Source organism: Acomys russatus, chromosome 23 (genome assembly GCF_903995435.1).
Source record: "Acomys russatus chromosome 23, mAcoRus1.1, whole genome shotgun sequence".
In the NCBI taxonomy this organism is placed as follows: domain Eukaryota; kingdom Metazoa; phylum Chordata; class Mammalia; order Rodentia; family Muridae; genus Acomys; species Acomys russatus.
Window position 1 is genome coordinate 887,895 of NC_067159.1, and position 21,630 is coordinate 909,524.

Here is a 21,630-nt window from a genome sequence, read left to right on the forward strand (position 1 = left end):
TCACATCTGCCTTGTTTCTTTCCAAGTAAAATATACAACTATGTGTGCTATCTAAAATTTTGCCCACTGTGAAGCATCCCCTTCACCAGTGACATTCAGAGTTGCCCTAGACAGGGACTGTAACACTGCAGCTGCCCATTTCTGAATGGTGCTGGCTGCATTACTACAGAACCATTTGAAATTCAGGCTCTAATCTTCTCAGTCAACCAACTGGAGAAGATGGGTGTGAGCAATAATGGATTGCTGTTCTGTATATCCAATATGTATAGCTTTCTTGTCAAATATCGCCCATCTCATGATGAGCAGCTGGTGGTCCACTGTCAGCAGTTCCATTTCCATGAGCCAATAGCAGGCCAAGAGCTGTCTTTCACAGGGACAAGAGTTGTTTGCACATGATGACAGGGCCACATCCCACCCAAAATTCCAAAGGCCTGTTCTGTGATTCCCCTATAGAGGAGACCTGACAAAGACACCAAACAGCATCCTTATCACCAAACTGACACTTTAGTGCCATTCAGAGTAACGGATCACATAGTTCAAGTGTCAGAGTAGCCTGGACCTATTGCAGAGCCTTCTCCTGTTCTGAGCTCTACTCAAAACCAGCACTATTTCAAGTCACTTAATATCACACCCAGGCAAGTAATGCACTGCTTCCAAGATCCAACTAGGCCCACTAGACTTTGTGCTTCTTTCTTGGTGGTAGGAAGACCTGGATCAAAAACCTATCCTTCACCCTGAAAGATATATCTCTGCATGTATCGCAACACTGAAGTAGAAATTTTGCTGGTTTAGGAAGCCCTTGAATTTTTGTTGAGTTTATTTGCCATCCTCTGATGCATATGTACTTTACCAATAAGTCCAGAGTGTTGCTGCCTCCTGCTCATTTGGTCCAAGCAGCACAATGCCATGAGTAGAGTGGACTGATGTAATATCATGTGGAGGAAAGGTTTTATAGGTTTCTTCATTTAGTTTAGATTAGTTTTTTTTTTCCTGGCATACAATTCCATGTCACAGTCCATCACTGAGGAAAGTCTGGGTGGGAATCAGGAGGCAGCAGCTCACGCAAAGGTTACGGGGGAGTGCTGCTTCCTGGCTTGCTCTTTTTGCTCTTTTTTACACCTTCTCATCTGAATCATTAATGAAGAAAATGCCTCACAGGCTTGCCTACAGGCCAATCTTGTGGGTGCAGTTTCTCAACTGAGGTTCCCGCTTCTCAGATGACTCTATCCCATGTCAAGTTTACAAAAATCTAACCCACACAGTTACTTCATCAATGGACACTAGAAGCAAACAGCCAGCATCACTTTGTGCCTTATTTTTTTGACAAATGTAAAAATGTTTTATATGAAGAGTCACTAATTCCTTGCTCCTTACAAGAGCTAAACTAGGAACACCAAATACACTCTTCTTCTGTAGTTCCTTTTTTTAAACACCATATACACACACACACACACATACATACATACATACATACATACATACATACATACATGCATACATACACCAAATACTGAAAGTCAGTTCCACACAGTGAGCTGTTTATCCTAGAAACAAGCCTCCCAGAAGCCAGTCCCTAAATAGAAAGGGCTACGAGCAGGACAAGAACACGCTACCCTCCTTGCCACCCAGGAGTTCAGAGACAGCCTAAGTGCTGTCATGTCTCACAGGTCACACTGTAACCAGGGTCATTCTTACCATCTCTCATGTACGTCAGGTGACATGTTAGCTAGGCTCACTGTTGTACATAAATCTCCATCTAACTGGTTATGCAAGAATGAACTCTGACCTTTCCAATCAACCACAGCAGCCTGCCTGGCAGAGTCCTTCATCCTTACCTAGTAATACCACGGGGCCTTTACCTGTCTACCATGTCATATACTTCACTCCAAGATTGGTACTGAACGGTGGGGAGATTTCTGGAGGATTTCTGTTCATTAGTCCATAAGCAAAGGCTGAAGAAGATGGGTTCTGATGCCAGTGATGGATGGAATGGCCTTGGCAGCGGCGGCGGCAGCAGGATAGATGCACCCACCAGCAGGAAGAAAAGGTAGGCAAGCAAGCGTTCTTTTTGGACATCTTTATACCTGGAAGGTTTTGCCCATTCTAAGAGTCTTCTCTCCTGGCTAAGTCCTTCCTGGAAATGTTCTGAGGCCTGCCCAAAGGCATTGCTTAACTGACTCCAGGTGTAATCAAAGTGACAATCAAGATTAAGCATTTCTGTCCATTAATATTCAAAGTTCTTACTAATGTACTACTTTCTGTCATTTTGTTGATTTTCCAGTGTTTGGCTCTTCCTATTCCTTCACTAATTTTCTAGCATGTTCTTTCCTGTAGCTTTGTAAATGAGTTTATTTTCCTCTTCAATCTGAAGAGCATCTTCTATAGAGTTGGCTTAGTGGTCACGGATTGCTTCAGTTCATTTTTAACTATAAAAAGTTCTTTCTCCTTCTGCTATGACAAGAGGAATCTGCTCTGGCAGTTACTGTCTTTCAGAAGGTAGACTCCATCACCCCACACTTCTTGGCTTCTAGGGTTATGTTGAGAAACTTCTGGAACTCTGGTGGTTTTGCCTTTATATACTATTTGATCTTTTTCTCTTACTGCTTTCGGTACTTCCCTTTGTTCTTTGTGTTTCAATTATGCTATACTGGGAGGCGCCCTCATAGCTATGTCTGTTTGGTGTTCTGTATACCTCCCGACCATAGCATGGCTTTGTCTTTCTCTAGTTTGGGGAAGTTTTCTGCTATGATTTTTATTAAATATGCTGCTTATGTCTTTAGCCTGATGTGTATTTTCTCTCTCTTCTATCTCCATGATTTGCAGATTTGGTTTTTAAACAGTGTTCTATGAAACCCACATGCGCTGTTCATAGTTTTTATTATTTTATCTCGATTGCTATCTCAATGTTGTAATTTTTCCATCTTGTCTTCTATCCCCAATATTCTATTTTCCATTTAATTTATTCTAGAGTTGAGCTTTCTACTGTGTTTGTAATGTGACTTACTAAGTTTTCTCCTTCTAAATTTTCAATTCAACTGTTTTTGATATTCCTATCTGTAGTGGATGGACACATGTTTTTGTTTTGATCCCAAGTGTGGGATGGGGAACAGAATTGTGAGAGATCAGGTAAAGTTTATTCACTTGAAGATGAACCACCTCATGTGGAGGCTTGGGATTTGCCAGCTGAAACACATCTTAGCACAGACTCTGAGAGAAAATATAAATATGAGCCCAAAACAGGAGGTGGGGGACTTTTGGGGTCTTGGTATTGTTTGGCTGTTCCTCACTCCACTTCAGGACTCTCCTAGAGAGAACTGCTCCAGAGAACACTTTGAGGCTCCGGGTTTCAGCTGCTGTTCCAGGTTCTAGCAGCAACTTTGGTTGAATTGCTGGTCTGCTGAAGTCCTGCCAATTACACCAGGGGATTCACTCCAGGAACTGAGTCCAAAAGGGCCTATTTCTCCTGTTCCTATTAACTTCTTTTCTCTCCTGTCTAGGGTAGGTGGGTTGGAAGGGAGGTACAAGCACTAAAGAACCCCAAATAAAGTAGGTTGGAAAAGGTCGAAGCCTACACCTTTTGTTTTAGTCAATTCCAGTTACACATCCTATAATGACTTTCTTTTTGCATTTAGCCTTTTATATTCTCTTTTAATTTATTTTGTTTATTTGCTTGTATCTTCTTTGTTTTTATTAAACATTCTTTTTTCTTTTAAGTTTTTGTTTGGGATTTTACCTAATTAACTCTCTCTGGGAGCCATTACTGTGAAATTGGTACTTTGTGTGTGTGTGTGCTGGAGAGGAGTCATTCTTACTTGCTTTTTCATGTTTCTTATATTATTTAATTGATCCTTGCATTTATTATTTCATTATTTGGATTTAATTAGCTATACTAATTCAATTAAAGTAGTTTCAATATTTAAGTTAAGGAGCAAGGTTGTGATGGTTTGTGTGTATAGCCCAGAAGTTAAGCCCTTAGTTCATGAATCCAGCATATCTAGTGTGACCCTTATATTACTTACAAAATGGGCGATTAGATACAGAAGTAAATATGGCTGATGAATAGGCCCACTACACTTATGTCGTATTAAACAGTTAAAAAGCAGTTCTCTCTACTGTCAATAATTATTGTTGAATAAATAATCAAGGCTAGAACAGTTTATAATAATACATTAGTTACTAAAATTGTGAGCATAGGAGATATGGACTAGGTAAGGATGGGGGTTGGTATTAAATCAATTAAGGAAAAAATCAAGATAAGAAAGTTACCTGAGAAGAGAGAGTTGAAAGACTGTTATGGATCAGAGAGTTTATTATTAAATATTATTAGTTGGTTGAGGTCATGGTTAAGAATGAAAAATAAAAAGGATATGAGGAAAAGAGAAAAGGGAAAAGAGGAAGGAATGAGAATTTTGTCTGAATGATCTAGCTATTGATGAGAATATCGACATCACCCAAGATTACTGTCTCTTGACCTATTGATCTCTTCTTTTCCTGTAATTTCCATTTTGTGAATCTAAGTGTACTCATGCTCAGTCCATATCTTTTATTCATTCTTGGTTTATTTTTCCTTTGTTTATCTGTAGTGACCTTCTTTAACTCTTCCAAATAATTTTGGATTGAAGTTTGCATTCCCTGATAAGAGACCAGCTGTTTACTTGTCCGTCGTTTGCACCTGTTTGACATATTGGATCCAACCCCAACATTTTCAGCCTTTGTGTACTTTTGTGTGTCCTTTGCCTCTTACAAGGAGCAAACTGTTGCATATATGTGTGTGTGTGTGCATATATATATGTTTGCATCTTTCAATCAGAGTTCAGCCCATATATTTAGGGTTATTATTGAGAGCTGTTTGCTGGCTCATGTAATTTTTTTGTTCCTTTCCTGCTTTGTAAGAAAACTGTTTGTTGTGTCACTAGACGTATTTGATTCTTCCCTACTTCTCTTTATTCATCTAGTCAATGCATAAAATTTATTTTTATGTTCTCCTGTGTTTGTGACTTTCTTCTTCCTCTGTGTATAGAATTCCCTAAAGTATCTTCTGGCTTACAGGTCATAGACTGTTTTAATTTATAGTTTTCTCCAAAGGTTCTTATTTATTCACCAATTTGAAAATATTTTTCTGGATATAATCCTTTTGGTTTGTAGTTGAATAATTATAAGACTGATAGTGTAGCGCCAGAGAACTCAGATGTGATTTGGATATAAGGTAATTTGTAAGTAAATTGGCTTTTAATTTTGTTTACTTGCTCTATAGTCTCAGCATTGTGACTCCAGTGTGTCTTGGGGAATTTCTTCTTTGCTCATGTCCCTTGGGGTTCTAAGTGCCCCTTGTATTTTTGAGTGCATATTCTCCCGAGTTTAGGAACTCTGCCTTTGTTTCATTAAATAGGTTTAATCAAATAGGTTTCCTGTGCCTTTAGTTTATAAATCAGCTCTTCCCTCTGTTCTATAGATTCTTAGCTTCGGTATGATGATCAGGTCTAATGTTGTAGTTGTGCTTGAATTTTTTTCTTTATCGACCATGGACTCAAACTTTAAGAACTGTGAGCCAAAGTGGCTCCCTTATTTTAAGTTGGTTAAGCTAGATATTTCATCACAGTAATGGAAAACTGATTAGGACTAGAATTTTCAAGTATTGGAAGAATGGTAGCTCTGGATCTGGTTGAAATATTCATCAAAACTAGCCCTTCAGCAAGGAAGAAGAAACTAGGACCTTCTTGGCAAAAGGAGCACTATGAAGCTTTATCATCAAAGATCTACTTTATAAGAACTTCTTCTTTTTATTTATTTCTAAAATTTATGTATGTGTATTGAATACACACACACACACACACACACACACACACACACACACACCAACAAGAGTTGCCCACATAATAATAAGAGGCCATGAATTTGAGAGAGAGATTGGGGCACAGGAGGAGAAAATGATGTGTGTGTGTGTGTGTGTGTGTGTGTGTGTACATATACATATATGTTAATAAATATATAAATACAACCTAATGGCTTATTTAGTGTTGTTTGTATGTATACATTGTAGGGATGACCTCTTGGCCTTGGATAGCCTATCAGGAAGTTTATCCTTGGTGAAGACTGAGACTCCCTCGCTCACCAGTTATTAACTTCCTGTAGCTCTTCATCTAGGTGTAGCACCTTGTGAGATTCCCCATCCACACTGAGATGTCAACTGATGTCACAGAAAGATACCCCTTAAAAGGAGTTCTTCGTGGAACTTTTCTAAAAAGGAAGGAAACTAAAGAGAACTAACCTTAATAGTTCAAGGAGAGACGAAAAATGGAGAGAGTATAGATATGAATAAATATACTTTCTTTGTCCACACAAGCTCTTTAAGCAAAACTGTAGCAATGTGTCAATGTATGTAGTTTTCAATGTATGTAGATCCAACATTTGACATAATTAAACCATTAGTGTGGAGGGTGAAAAGATGTAAAGGAGGCAGTGCTCCTGCATAGCTCTTGAATTGACAAATTGGCAACATATATAGAATTATAGTTTATGTACAAATAATGTAACACCCATATAATCACTAAAATGTACTAAGAGACACACTGAAGCACTGTAAGTAAATCAACATGGAATATCTAATCAATAATAAGGTGGGGAAAACCAAAGAAATAAACAGAGAAAAAATAAGAGATAAAGATAAAATGGCATATTCAATCTCTAACTTGCTATGTTGACATTTAAGTATCTATTGAGAAGCATGGGAGAATGGGGAAATAGAAGGATCCAGAGGGTCCTAGAAACCTACAAGAAGAACATTATGATGGGTAGATCTGGGCCCAAGGGTCCTGCTCAAACGATGGCACCAGCCAAGGAAAATACGTGCAGTAAACTTTGAACCCCTACTCAGATCTAGCCAATGGACAGGACATTCTCCACAATTGAGTGGAGAGTGGGGACTGACTTTCACACGAACTCTGGTGCCCCATATCTGACCATGTCCCCTGGATGGGGAGACCTGGTGGCACTCAGAGGAAGGCTAGCAGGCCACCAAGAAGAAACTTGATACTCTATGAGCATTTACAGGGGGAGGAGGTCCCCCTCAGTCACAGTCATAGGGGAGGGGAGTAGGGGGCATGTGGGAGGGAGGGAGAAATGGGAGGATACATGGGATGGCATAACAATTGAGATGTAATATTAATAAATTAATAAAATATATAAAAACATTTAAGTATATTGAGTTTAAATGGTCTAGGTATTCAAAGTAAAAGACAGAGATAGCAGACTATTTATTTTTAAAAAGAGAACAATAAAAGTGATACAATAACTGTATGTGTCTACAAGGATCTTATATCAAGTACAAAAGAATGCTGAGAGTGAAAAGAAAAAGAAAGAAAAATTTAAACACAAGAGAATAAGAGAAAGTGTATTATTATCAAAAGCAAAACATTGACAAGGACTGTATATCATGACGAGTCAATCTACTCACATCAACTAAGTTTAAACATACCTATTTATATACAATGTATATTGTACATAATGTACATTTATGTATATATGGTGTATATGTTTATGTATATGATGTATGTGTATACGTATGTGTGTACGTATGTGTGTACGTTTGTGTGTACGTATGTGTGTACGCATGTGTGTACGCATGTGTGTACGCATGTGTGTACTCATGTGTGTACGCATGTGTGTACGCTTGTGTGTACGCATGTGTGTACGCATGTGTGTACGCTTGTGTGTACGTTTGTGTGTACGTATGTGTGTACGTATGTGTGTACGTATGTGTGTACGTATGTGTGTACATATGTGTGTACGTATGTGTGTACGTTTGTGTGTACGTATGTGTGTACGTATGTGTGTACGTATGTGTGTACGTATGTGTGTACGTTTGTGTGTACGTATGTGGGTACGTATGTGTGTACGTATGTGTGTACGTATGTGTGTACGTATGTGCATACGTATGTGTATATGTATGTATATCCAGAGCTGAGTAGTAGTAGGAAGCATGCTGAACAAGCCGTGGGAGCAAGACCATAAGCAACATTCCTCCATAGCCTGTTCTTCAGTTGCTGCCCTGGCTCCGCTCCTCTGTGTTGGACTGTGACCTAGAAGTTATAAGCTGACATAAAACCCTTCTTCCTCAAGTTCTGGCCAGTGTTTTATTACATCAACAGAAAAGAATTAATACAAACTTGTCTGTTTAGGTCTTTTTTTGAGACAGGGTCTTTATGTCTGGCTGCCCTGGAACTCTCTATATAGATAATGCTGGCCTCAGACGCGTATAGATCCACTTGTCTCTGCCTCCTGAGTGCTGAGATTAAGGTTGTGTGCCACGAGTCTAGTTTTAATGCAAACTTCTATGCAGACTATAAAAGAATACTTTCCAACTCTAAGATAAACAAACTTCAAAAAAGGATCAAACATTTGAACGCACACTTCAGCAAAGATGTGCAGAGAGCATTTAAGTACATAAAAGTGTGATCAACATATTTGCTATGGTGACCCAAATTAAGACCAAAACAAGCCACCAGTACCCCTCCTCTCGGAGGACTAACATTTTAAAGACTGAACCAAATGTTAGCAAGAATATGGGACAATCAGAGCCTTGTATAGCCATGTGCTAGGACACCATTGCAATGAGAAAGGAATCAAGAAAGAGAGGGAAAAAAGCAGAAAAGCACAACCACCGACTCATGCATCAACATTGGGTGAATTTCCAGGTGCATATGCTGGCAAGAATTTTTAAATGTGTATAATTCCATTTAGAGAAGAGATTTTTAAAGATGACAAAAGCAAATATGTAATAGAAAGATGGAAATCAGATGGCTTCAGCAGTGTACGCCTGTCTAATCATCAGACTGTGCACTTCAAATGTGTGTGGTACCCTGTATATCAACTGCACCTCAGTACAGCCTCTGGACAGACAAAGCACCTTTCTCGTATTTTAAAGCCACCTTGGAAGGCTGGTACAGAGGAAATGAAAATAGCAGAGTGAATGCCGCTTTCTGTGATGACACATAAAGAGTGGAGAGCAATCTTGTCATGGGTGCATTAGTGTCTAGGGCCAGAGAGAATGACTCAATGCAGAAGAATCATCAGAGAATTTAAATATGCTTTATGGAGTGTCATAAGCTTCCACTAAAGTACTGGGCCCAGACAAACTGTATTCATAGTTTAATGCAAAAAGATAGCCCATAGGCTGTGTGACTAGGGCTTCTTACTTACTGTGCATAATTAGAAGTGTACCACAGTCCCTGAAATTATTTGGCCATCCTGGCCCAAAATCTTCCTGACTTGGAAACTCAAGCCTCAGGTTTTTCCTCAGGAAGCCATCACTGCAGCAGAACCCATGGTGCCTAGGTACACAGGATTTTCCAGCTTTTGCTGCAAAGTTTTCTACCACGCATGCCCAGTGTCACCACATGTGTTTAGAAAAGAGGTTAATGATCAGGTCAGAAGTTAGTGCCCCCCCCACCCCGCCAAAAAATGGTGGCAAGTTTCCTGCAGAAACTGGATCCCAAGCCTTCTTCTGTAGCTTGTCAACAGCCAGGTGTGAGGAGGCTGGAGCACGGAACCCTTAGTTCTCATTTATAAGAAAGTCAAGTGGAACGCACCTCACTCCACACTGCTCTGCCACCTCCCCATTCTGAAAAGATGGTTGGCGTCCCATAGGTGTTCAACACAGCCACAAAAGTAGCCTGCTGGGCAAGAGTCCTGGGTTATCTTCAGAGTAAAACCATATCTGAGCAGTTTATAATTTTCAGAAAAGCAGGAAAGCAGCTGGCAGACAGCCATGACTCACCAGCAGAAAGGCCATGTCATCGACACGTCCTTGGCAAGGAGAGCCATCAAAATGACTCCAACTCTAGAAGTGTCTTAGAAAAAGCCTTTGTGCTGAAGATCATTAACAACTGAACTATGCTGGAACTGTTGGCCCTTTGACATGGGTAAGGAGTATGTAGTGTGCTTCTGACAGCAGAGGGCTCGACTGGGGATGTACCGAAGGCCTATGCTTGAGCTGCCCTCACTTAGCATCTTCAGAGTTATTTGACCACAAAACAAGTGCACATGATTAGGTCTCTCAGGCTGGCAGAAACCTCTTTCAGAGAGTGAAGAAGCACTTAAGATACTGTGGTAGACTCCACCTGTGTTCTCAGGCTCTTCTTGCTATGCACCTCAGTCCAGAGCATACAGCTTTCTGTGAAGGGGTCTCACCTATTAGTTGTGGTCCAGAAAATAGTTTCATGGGCCATCAGAGTTAGCCTGCAGTTACTCATCCTATGGACTGCGTTGATTTTTGTAAGAAATAAACAAAATATTGTTATCAGCAAAAATAAAAGGAAGCAGGCTACCCTTATAGATGGAACCTCTTACAGCCACGTGTGAAAGTTCAAATTTCTAGACAGTTGCTCAAAAGATAATAAGCAAAGAACCGGACAGATGAGCATCAGATGAAAAGGTTAGAAGGAAAGAGAGATGACTGAAAGCTACACAGTCAGAAGGGATTGGATGAGGGGATTTTAGATTTAGCATTCGTGACTTGCAGGAACCCACTAGAGATCAAATTAAACATTATTATCCCGGTTTACAAATAAGGAAGCATAGGCTTAGGTTAGTTAGTTAGCAAGTTGACAGAGTTCAACAAGCATCAAATAACAGCCACATTTTCCTATGCTTTTTATTTTCTTTGAGACAGGGTTTCACAATGAAACCTAAATTAGCTTAAAATTCATTTGGGTGGCCTAAAACCTCCTGCAGCCTCTGCCCTCCTAGGGCTGGGAGTACCGTAGCTGTGCATCATCACATTTAGTTGATGCTGTTCTTTTCACTCTATTCATTGACCTCTGGGCTCGGCCAGCAGACTGACTGTGTACTTACTATCCATACTTAACGGGACATGTAGGCAAATAGAATGAAAAGGGGTTAGACAAATTAAAAAATTGAAATATAAGTGTTTCCTTATACAAGCCAAGGTGTGGCAGCTCCTACAGTACATAAGACAGAGGTTAACAGAGGCAGAAGGAAGCTTAGTGTGACAGGCTTCCAGAGTAGGTACAGTGTGGGTGTGACAGGTCTCCTGAGTGGGTATGGTGCAGGTGTGACAGGTCTTCTGAGTGGGTACAGTGTGGGTTTGAGGGGTCTTCTGAGTGAGTACAGTGCAGGTGTGACAGGCTTCCTGAGTGGGTACAGGGCTGGTGTGACAGGCCTTCTGAGTGGATACAGTGCAGGTGTGACAGGCCTCCTGAGTAGGTACAGTGCAGGTGTGACAGGTCTCCTGAGTAGGCACAGTGTGGGTGTGACAGGTCTCCTGAGTGGGTACAGTGCGGGTGTGACAGGCCTCCTGAGTGGGTACAGTGCTGGTGTGATGGGCCTTCTGAGTGGGTACAGTGCTGGTGTGACAGGCCTCCTGAGTGGGTACAGTGCAGGTGTGGCATGCCTCCTGAGTGGGTAGGATGCTGGTGAATCTTTATTGTTAACCTGGCACAAACCTAGACTCCCTTGGAAAGAGGACAACACCTCGCCTGAAGAACTGCCTGATCGTCTGTGGGCGTGCCTATGAGAGACTCCCCGGATTGATGATTGATGTGGGTGAGCCAACCCCACTGTAGGCGTCCCCAGCTGTAGGCAGGTAGGCCTGGGCTATATACGAATGCTATCTAATGATGTGACAGGAAGCCAACCAGTAAGCCACGTTCCTCCTTGGTTTCTGCTTCAGTTCCTTTGTGTGAATTCCTGCCCTAGCTTCCCTCACACAGTGACTGTGATCTGAAAAGTGTAAGGTGTGAGCTAAGACCGTTCCCTCCCTAAGCTGGTTTTGGTCAGCCAGCAGGAGAGGACAGTCCCATCAAGACAGAGCCAAAGAAGGGAGTCTGAGCACAATCACAAGCTGCTACAGTGTCTGCATAGCTGATCCCCTTGTAAAGGGCATAGCGGATGCCTTAAGGGGCTCCGCCATCGAAGCAACCCCCATCAGCAGCGGCCTGGGATCTCCTCCCACCGGAGATTTCCCAGGCCACGGTGCTTTCCATAAAACATCAGGAGCAATACGATTCTTTGCAAACGAATGGATTTTGAAAACATCCCGAAGTACGATGGCTTTGGAATACGCTCACTGAGGAGCGTGAGCGACATAGTTGGGTGATAACACTGTGTGGGCTTCTGTGGCTCTGAGAGCTGAGCTACTGTGTGCCTAGAAAATTGGCTCGCATGGAAACAGGGCAAGAGCCAGACTCCCCGTGAGACCTCCTAATTGGGCTCGTGTTCCCAATTTCCCATCATCCCTTTCCCACAGTGACCCAGTTGCTGGTGGATTGTCGAGAAGGGGGTGGATGTTTCATGATCCCCTTCGATGGAGTGAATAATTGAAAGTGGAGAGTGGTATGTCAGGGCTTCTTTGAAGGATGTAATTAGGTAATATCATGCAAGAAGGGAAGCCATAAAGTTAATAAAATGCAGACGAGAAGGAACTGCAGCTCTGCTCATCTGCGTCATCTCATTTACAGAATTTAAGATGAGACAATGGAGATAAACCAAGAAGTCACACTTGATCGTCACAACTGCCTCGGGAGTCTGACCTTTGGCCATCAATCAAAGTGAACGCCCCCCTACTGGAAGTCTGTCTTTGCCATTCTTGACCTGAAGCAGAGAAAGAAGAAGAAAGACAACGTTCCGAGTGCGTTTGAGGTACATTCCAGTCACATCTGCAGCTCCCAACCAAACTTTTTTTTAACTAGTAAGCTGTTTGAGAATATTTGAACATATGGTCCAGCCACACCTGAATTCTCCTGCCCACAAAGATGTCGAGAAAAAATATTTCTATTGCCCCTTCTGGAGCCATCTCAGTTACAGGGACAGAACAGATTCCAAACCATTGATGACTATGTCACTGATAACTTGTCCAAATGCTTTGGAAAGCATTTGTGTATTTCCTTTGGCTATTGAATTGACTAATTTGGGTTTCAGAAGTTGCCTTCTATCAACACCCACCCCGTGTGTGTGTGTGTGTGTGTGTGTGTGTGTGTGTGTGTGTGTGTGTAAGAGAGGGAGGGGGAGAAGAAAGAAGAAGAAGAGGAGGAGGAGGAGCTTTTTAGATTTCAAAAAGCTAAAAGAAGTGTGCGTTTGTCTGTTCATTTATTAGTGGTCTGTTAACGAGCACTTTGTTGGGTACAGAAATAATAACATTCTCTGCTAGAATTCTGAGGTCAGAGTCAAGTACATATGAGGGAAAGTGAGGACAGACGAATTTCAGCAGAAAAAGGTACAGCCAACTGGGAAAACTGACCAGGGAGGGAGAGATAAGCCACCTAGAGAGATAAGCGCAGGCAACTGTAGTCTACTGGAGGCCTTTTCTTAGTGTCATGGATCGTCTGAAGTCATAGGTTTGGGTCATATTAAGTTTGGATTTATTTATTTATTTATTATTTCACACATGCATACCACAACTTGCATGTGATGATAAAAGAAAGAAAGAAAGAAAGAAAGAGTAACTTTCTGATTGAAGGAGTCAGTTTTCATCTCCCACCATGAGGGTCTCAGGGTCATCAGCCTTTGCTGCAGGTATCTTAACAATCTCGCTGGCTCTGTATTACATTCTGTAATTGCCCACAACCAACAACCGTGTCCTCCTGCAACCACTGAGGTCTTGTATCCTACATGGTCTAATCACCAGCTTCTGTGATATACCAGAAGTTAAGTGAGCTGTGCGATTTCTTGGAAATCAAGCCTCCTCCAGCTCATGAATAAGTGCTCTCTGTAAATGGTGCCAGTCATTGTGGGTTGGTCAGCAAAGGTCCAGGTTTGCCGATCTACATATAAAAATCAAAACTTTCCCCCAAACCTTTTACAACCTGCACCAGAACAGCTAGCCTTCTGGCATGGGCAGATACTGGGGGAAAATACCATGTCACATCGCTCAACATGATGCACAGTAGAAATCAAGATGTTTTCAACTTTTTTGGGTCGCACCATGATAACTGGAAAGGTATTTGCTCGTAGAAACCGTTAACCTGGATATTGACAGACATTTTTGCACACACACAAAACATCATCACCACAGCACAGAAAGCTTTCCCATAGATTAGTAGCATATTCAAGATTAGCAAGGATTGTCAAACCATCGTAAGATGTCTGTGTGGTCAAGGAAATTGAAACAAGGTTCAAAGATTGTCAAAGTGAAATGAGGTAGATGGCATAAGTTATTTTGAAGCAATGGTCTTTGTCTATAAGAATCTATTAAAAAGGTGACACTGGGATCTGGAGAAGATGGCTTAGCAGTTGAGTGTGCCTACTGCTCTTGGTAGAAGACCATAGTTCAGTTCCCAGCACCTACGTCAGTCTGCTCACGATCACTTGTAACTCCAGCTCCAGGGGATCCAACGCCTCCTTATGGCCTCTTCAGGCAATGGCACCCACATGCATATATTATCCCACAGACACACATATAAATATAAATTTAAAATAAAAATAAATATTTTTAAAGGGGTGGCATCAGCCCTTGGTTAAAGGGACAGTTTTGGAGCAGACAAGCTTGCAGGAGTACTTCTTGTTTAAGGTCCGTGTGGCCTTTGCGTAAGCTGCGGTTCTGACAGACTCTTCAGTGATCTTTTTACCACGCATAGGTGTGGAGACATCTGCTTCATATCCTCTGGGTTTTATTTGTTTCATGAGTTTCACACAAGTGGCTCTGGCGTGATTCTGACAGCTGTCTACAGGGAATGTCAAAACACAGTTAGCAGTGTTTTTGCAGTTGGTGCCACTATAAATCCACATTACTTATTGACACTGAAAAAAACCCCACATGTGAGTACAAGTCCTGAGGTGTCCTAAATTCAATTACGAGGGCTAGAGGCTTGGCAGGTGGAAAGATAAGGAGAGTTAATAAGACCTTTGAGGGAGCCAATAGAGAGACTATCACACATTGTTTTATTTTAATTGGTGGATGCTCATCATCCACAGTGATGGATTCCAAAAGATGTTTTCACTCCAGGGTGTCATGCATTGTGACTGCACTCCCTCCCTCCCCTCTTCTCTCCCCTTCTCCACTTACTTGTCCCTCTTTCCCCAAGGTCAGCTTGCTTTCACTTTCATCCCATATACAAATAAATTATTTTATGTATCTATACAACCCACAAATGGGAAAAAAATACAATATTTGTCTTTCTAAATTGCATCTATTTTTTTAATGGTGTATATTTCATTCTTCTTTATGGGTGAATGAAATCTCTTGTGTTTCTCTGTTGTTGTGCTAAAACATTAACCACAGCCTCCTCCCCCGCCCCAACAACAACAACAACAACCTTGGGGGAGAAAAGAGTGTGTTTGGCTTAGAAGTTACAGTCCATCATCAAGGAAAGCCCCTGGCTTGCTCAACCGACTCTTTTTGGAAGCCCAGGCGGACTTGTCCTGAGATGGCCCTGCCCACAGTGGGCGTGTCCTTCCACATTAACCACTAATCAAGAAAATATTTCATGGGCATGCCAGTCCGATGGAGGCTCCTCCTCATTTGCAGTTCTCTATAACCAGGTGACTCTAGTTTGCGTCAGGTTGGCAAAGACTAAGCAGGTGTGTGTGTGTGTGTGTGCGTGTGTGTGCGCGCGCGCGCGCAAGTGTGTGTGCCCACATGCTAATTTTCTGTCTCCATTCATGTATTTATAGATACCTAGAATGATTCTATATGATAGGAAGTTGCTGTGTCACTTATTTACTTGTTTATTGAGACAGGCTCTCATCTTGTAACTCAAGATGGCCACAAAGTCCATATGAAGCCCAGGATGAGCTTGAACTCCTCATCCTCTTGCCTCCATTCCCAGGGGTTCAGGTGATAGGTGAGGACCACCATGGCCCAGTAACAGTATGGAGAATGGTATGATAACAAACATGTATGTGCAAGTGTCTCAGTGGTCTGTTGACCTAAGAGTCCTTTGCGTATATACTCAGAAGTGATATAGTTGGGTCAAATGGTAGTTCTATATTTAATTTTTACAGGAATTTCCATGTGGCTGAGATAATGTTCAATTCCACCAGTTGTAGTGGTTGTAAACATGTTTTTATTTTGATCCCAACTGTGAGATGAACAGACTTGTGTAAAGATATGTGGTGGTTTTCTGCTGAAAACAGACTTGTGAGAGAACAGGTGATGTTTGTCCATTGGAAGAGAAACCACCTCTTGCATGGGCATGGTCTTTGCCAACTGATAAACATCCTAGTACTTACTCTGAGAGAATATATATATATATATCCAAAACAAGAGGCAGAGTTTTTGGTCTTTGCTGTTCATTGCTCCACTTAGAGACACCCTAGAGAGAACCACACCAGCTGATGCTTCCAGGCTCTGGGTTCCAGCTGCTGTTTTGAGGTCCAGCAGCTGTGGTTGCAGTCACTTTCACTGAATTGCTGATTTACTATTTAACTGGTCTTTTGGAATCCTGCTGACTACACCAGTGGAATTGCTTCAGGGAACTGAGTATAAAAAGGTTTATTTCGTTCAAGGCCACCTTGGTCTACAAAGGGAGTCCAGGACAGCTAAGGCTACACAGAGAAACCCTGTCTCAAAAAACAAAAGACAAACAAAATGAAACCAACAACAACAAAAAGGTTTATTCCTTCTGTTCCTATTAACCTCTTTTTTTTTCTCCTATCTAGAGTAGATGGGTTGTAAGGGAGGTATAAGCATTAAAGAACCTCAAATAATGTAGGTTTTAAAAAGTTCAAAGCCTTCAACCAGTAGTGTTCTTTCCCCCTTCATATTTAACAGCATTTTAAAACTCATTTTTTGATAGATATTCTCACTGATGAATCTGAAGACGGAATCTGAAGATTGTTGGAATTCATCTCTCAGTAGCTAAGGATTTTGAACCGTTTTTCATAATGTTTATTGGCAATTTGTGCTTCATCTTTTGAGAACTGTCTGTATCGTATTAGCTACTTATTAATCATGCTGTTTTGTTTTTGTTTGTTTAGGGGATTTGTTTTTTTAATTACTTAGCCATTCTAGGTAATAATTTTGTCTCATGTTCAGCTAGCATAGGCTTCTCTCTCACCCTGTGAGCGGTACTTTCACCTGACTGTCTCCTTTTGCCAGAGAGAAGGTTCTCAGTTTCCTTTTGGTTTCCTTTCCTCAGCCTGAATCTTGAACTCTGTCTGTATGTCTTTCTTTAACAGTGTCAGAGGTCAAGGTCTTTCATTAACATCCGTGATCCATTTTGAACTGTGAGAGATACAGATCTAGTCTGTTGAAACAGTCTCTCATGTAGCTCAAGATGGTCACAAGCTCAACCCAAAGCCAAGGATGAACTTGAACTCCTGATCCTCCTGCCTCTAGTTTCATTGTTTTTTATATATAGACATCCTGTTTTGCAAGCACCATTGGCTATCTTTTTTTTTCTTCCAAAGACTGTTTTTGGCATGGTTATGAAGAATCAGGTGGCTATAGCTGTGTGGTTTTATTTCTGGGTCTATTCTTTTCCAAAGATCAATGTCTTAATTACTCTTCTATTGCTGTGATGACCAAGGTAAATGTACAGAAGAGTATTTGGGGCGTTCCATTCCAGAGGGAAAATAGTCCAACACCATCATGGTCAGGAAGTATGATAGCAGACAGGCAAACACGGCAGTGGGGACAATAGCTGACAGTTCATATTTTGGTCAGAATGTAGGAAGCAGAGAGAATGCCCTGGAAACAGCACATGGCTTTTGAAAACACAAAGCCTGACATACTTGAATGAGAAATAAGGACATGACTGCTCGCTGGTATGGTTGAGAAGAAGGTTTAGTGTAGATCCGAGGGAGAGAACAGCCAGAGGCATCTTAAGGAGTCCATGCTGAACATGGCCAGCTGACTGAGCAACACAATGAGAGAAGAGAGGAGGAGGGAAAGTGAGGAAGGGGACCAACGGACAAAGAGAGTTCCAGGGGTAGAGCCAGCTAGGAGCTAAGAGACCAAGAAGTCATGTAGCCAAAATGACAGAGTTATTTAGGAAGAAAGGCTCTGGGAAGAGGAGCAGAAGCTCAGTCCCTTGGAGAGAGATGTTTAGGTTGTGGGGCGGGATGAAAAGTGCTGAGAGGAGCCACAGGTACAGAGTGGAGTGGAACTTGTGCTCTGTTTCTTTGAGACCTAACAATATTTTTTCCAGTAAGGCCATGCCTCCTAAACCTACCTGTGGTAGTCTGCGTAAAAATGGTCCCCAGAGGCTCATATGTTTGAATATTTAGTCCTCAGCTAACAAAGTGTTTGGAAAGGATTAGGAGGCATGGAGAAGTGTGTCACAGGGGGTAGGGTTTGTGGTTTCAAACCCCCATGCAAGGCCTAGTGATCTTTTGCTCTCTTTCTCCGCCTGCCTTGTGTAAAGCTCTCAGCTCCTACTCCAGTGCCATGCCAGTCTGCTTCCTGCCACGATGATAATGCAAACCCTCAGAAACTGTAAACAAGGCCCCAACTAAACGTTTTCTTTTATAAGGGTTACCTTGGTCAGAGTGTCTCTTCACAGCAATAGAACAGTAACTAATACAGAAGTTGGTACCAGGAACTGGAGTATTGCTGTGGCAGGCCTGATCATGCCATTGTTTGAAGGAATATGGCAGACTTTGAGACTTTGAACTAGAGAAGCAGGTGGACACTTTAAGCAGGATTTACTGGGCCTTCCTAGTAGAATCATGGAAGACACTGAGAGTGAGGGTAATGTGGTCTATGGGGGCCCAGGTAAAGAAAATTTGAAGGGGAAGATTACTGGCTGACCCAAAGACCATTCTTGTGATATTTTTGCAAAGAATATGGCTGCTTTTTTGCCCTTGCCCTTAAAATCTGCCTGAGGCTAAACTGAACAGTTTTGAACTGATGTCATTAGCAGAGGAGACGTCAAGACAGACTAGTATTGATGGTATCAAATGGTTATTGGCGATCCCACAGATCCATGATGAAAAAGAGAAAACTTCAAAGAGAAATACAAAATGCGCAGTTTAAAGAGAAAATGGGCACCAGGAAATGTAATGTTGACGCCAAGTCCTGTGCTCAAGGAGATATAAAGTTTAAAGAAAGGCCTGATTCAAAGCAGGATAACAGAAATGGTACCCTTAGGGCAAGACCTCACCAGCTAAGCTTGGAATTGGACTGACATTTGCCTGGAAACCTTTGCCCAAATTGTACTGTGTTTTACATATGCTGATAATGAACCACCTGGGATTAGATCCCTCAAAGTCTGATCCAGGTGGTTGAAAGCAATCTTAGCTGTGTTTTTTAATTTTCATCTCTTCTTGGGTTCATTTCCCTGCCTGCACACCTGCCGGATCACCCTCAAAAGATTATGGGGACTTTTGAAGTTGGAACTAAATGCATTTTATAACTACAAGCCCATGGGTCCAGGAACTGGAACATGGTGACTTAAATGAAACTGACCCTCATAAACTCATATACATATATTTTCTTTTTTTTTTCTTTTTTCTTTTCTCTTCTTTCTTTCTTTCTTTTTTTGTTTGTTTTTTTGTTTTTGTTTTGTTTTGCTTTGCTTTGCTTTTTTCAAGCTAGGGTTTCTCCATGTAGCCTTGGCTGTGTCCTGGGGACTCTCTTTGTAGACCAAGCTGGCCTTGAACTCACAGAGATCCTCCTACCTCTGGCTCCCTGAGTTCTGGGATTACAGGCATGTGCCACCCACTCGCTGGCTCATACATTTTCATGCATAGTCCTCCATTGATGAACTATTTGGAAAGGATTAAGAGGGATGGCCTTGTTGAAGTGTGGGTAAGAGATATTACCCACACAGTGTCTCTAATGAGGAATCACGCATCCAGATGTCCAAGAGTATGGGGACATCTCACTCAAAACACCTCATTCCTATTTTGTGTCAGTACCATGCTGGTTTTGCTTTGGAGTTGAGTCAGGTGTTATGCTCCTGCCCACATTGCCCTTTACACTTAGGGTTTCTTAGGCTATTTGGAGTCTGTTGTGTTTTATATGAATTTTAGGATTGCTTTCCTATTTCTATGAGGAATGTCATTGGAATTTTCATAAGAAATGCTCTAAATCTGTTGATGTCCTTTTATAAAATATTTATGACATGGATTCTGCCAACCATGGGCATGGGAAGTCACTTTCTAGAGTCTTCTTCAATTTCTTTCTGCAATGCTTCAAAGTTTTCATTGTAGAGGTCTTTCACTTCCTTGATTAAGATTATTCCTAGATCTTTTTAAACTATTGTGAATGGGATTGTTTTCCTGATGACTTTTTCAGTTTATTCCTTCTATTCCTAATTCCTTCATTGTTTTCATCATGAAGGTATATTGGACTTTTCTTCATCTACTGAGATGATCATATAATTTTTGTCCTTGAGTCTATTTGTAGGCTCTATTATATTTACTGATTTGCATATGTTGAGCCACCTTTGCTTTTCCGGAATGAATCCATTTGACTGTAATTAAGAATTTTTTTTGTTTGTTTTTTGAGGCAAGGTCTCACTATATAATTTTGGCCTAGAACTCAGTATGTAAACCAGACTGGCCTCGAACTCAGAATTCTACCTGCCTCTGCCTCCCAAGTGCTAACATTAAAGGTGTGTTACATCAGGCTGTACTGTGAATGATGTTTTTAATGTGTCGTTCATTTCTATTTGCAAGTGTTTTTTGTTTTGAGAGTTGTGCAACCATGTTCATCAGGGAAATTTCGCTATAATTTTATTTTACTTTTTGCTGTGCTCTTATCTAGTATTAAGATAATGCTGGCTTTGTAAAATGAGTTAGCAATGTTCTTTCCTTTTCTTTGTGATAGAATTGTTTGCGATTGTTGGTGTTAGCTCCTTAAATATCTAGTATAATTCATCAGTGAAAATATCTAGACCTGGACTTCTCTTGGTTGGGAGACTTTATTACTGTTTCATTGCAATTACTAGTTATACATATGTGTATGCAGTTTATTTACTCTTGGTTTAATTTTTATAGGTCATATGTGTCTAGAAATATCAGTCCTTTGCTTTAGGATTTTTCAATTTGAAATACAGTTTTCAAAATATGTTTCATTGATCCTCTGAATACCATTGGTATCTGTTGTAATGTCACTCTTTGCATGTCTAACTTTGTTACATTTGTGTCTTCTCTCTCTTTTGGATAATCCAGCTAAAAGTTGTTGGTCTTGTTCATCTCCTAAAAGAACTAACAACTCTCTGTTTCATTGATTCTTTGTATAGTCCTTTTTGTTCCAACATCAATAATTTCTACCCCGATCTTTATTATTTATTTATGCTGTGGGACTTGATTTGGTCTTGTTTTTTCTAAGACCTTAAAGCTCATCATTCTACTGTTTATTTGAGATATTTCTGACTTTAAAAATATTTATTTTTTTTTTGATGCAGGATATTTGATTACACTGTGAACCTCGGGATTTTGTTTACTGGGAAAACCAGTGTTTAGTTTGGTGTGGCACAGTTTTAGCACACACTGTTAATCCAAGAGCTTTTTGTTTGAATATTGTAAACAGGATTAAATAACGTCAACCATAGGTCAAGAGGCAGAGCATGCAGCCAGCTGAGAGGAAAGTGAATTAGGATTATTAAGAAAAAATATACAGAGGAAGAAGAAGTCAGAAGGATGGATAGAAAAATGTGCAGGAAGTAGCAAGGAGAGACATTCAGTTGGAAGGAGGTTGATGAGGAGAGGCATTCCTTTAGCTGAGGA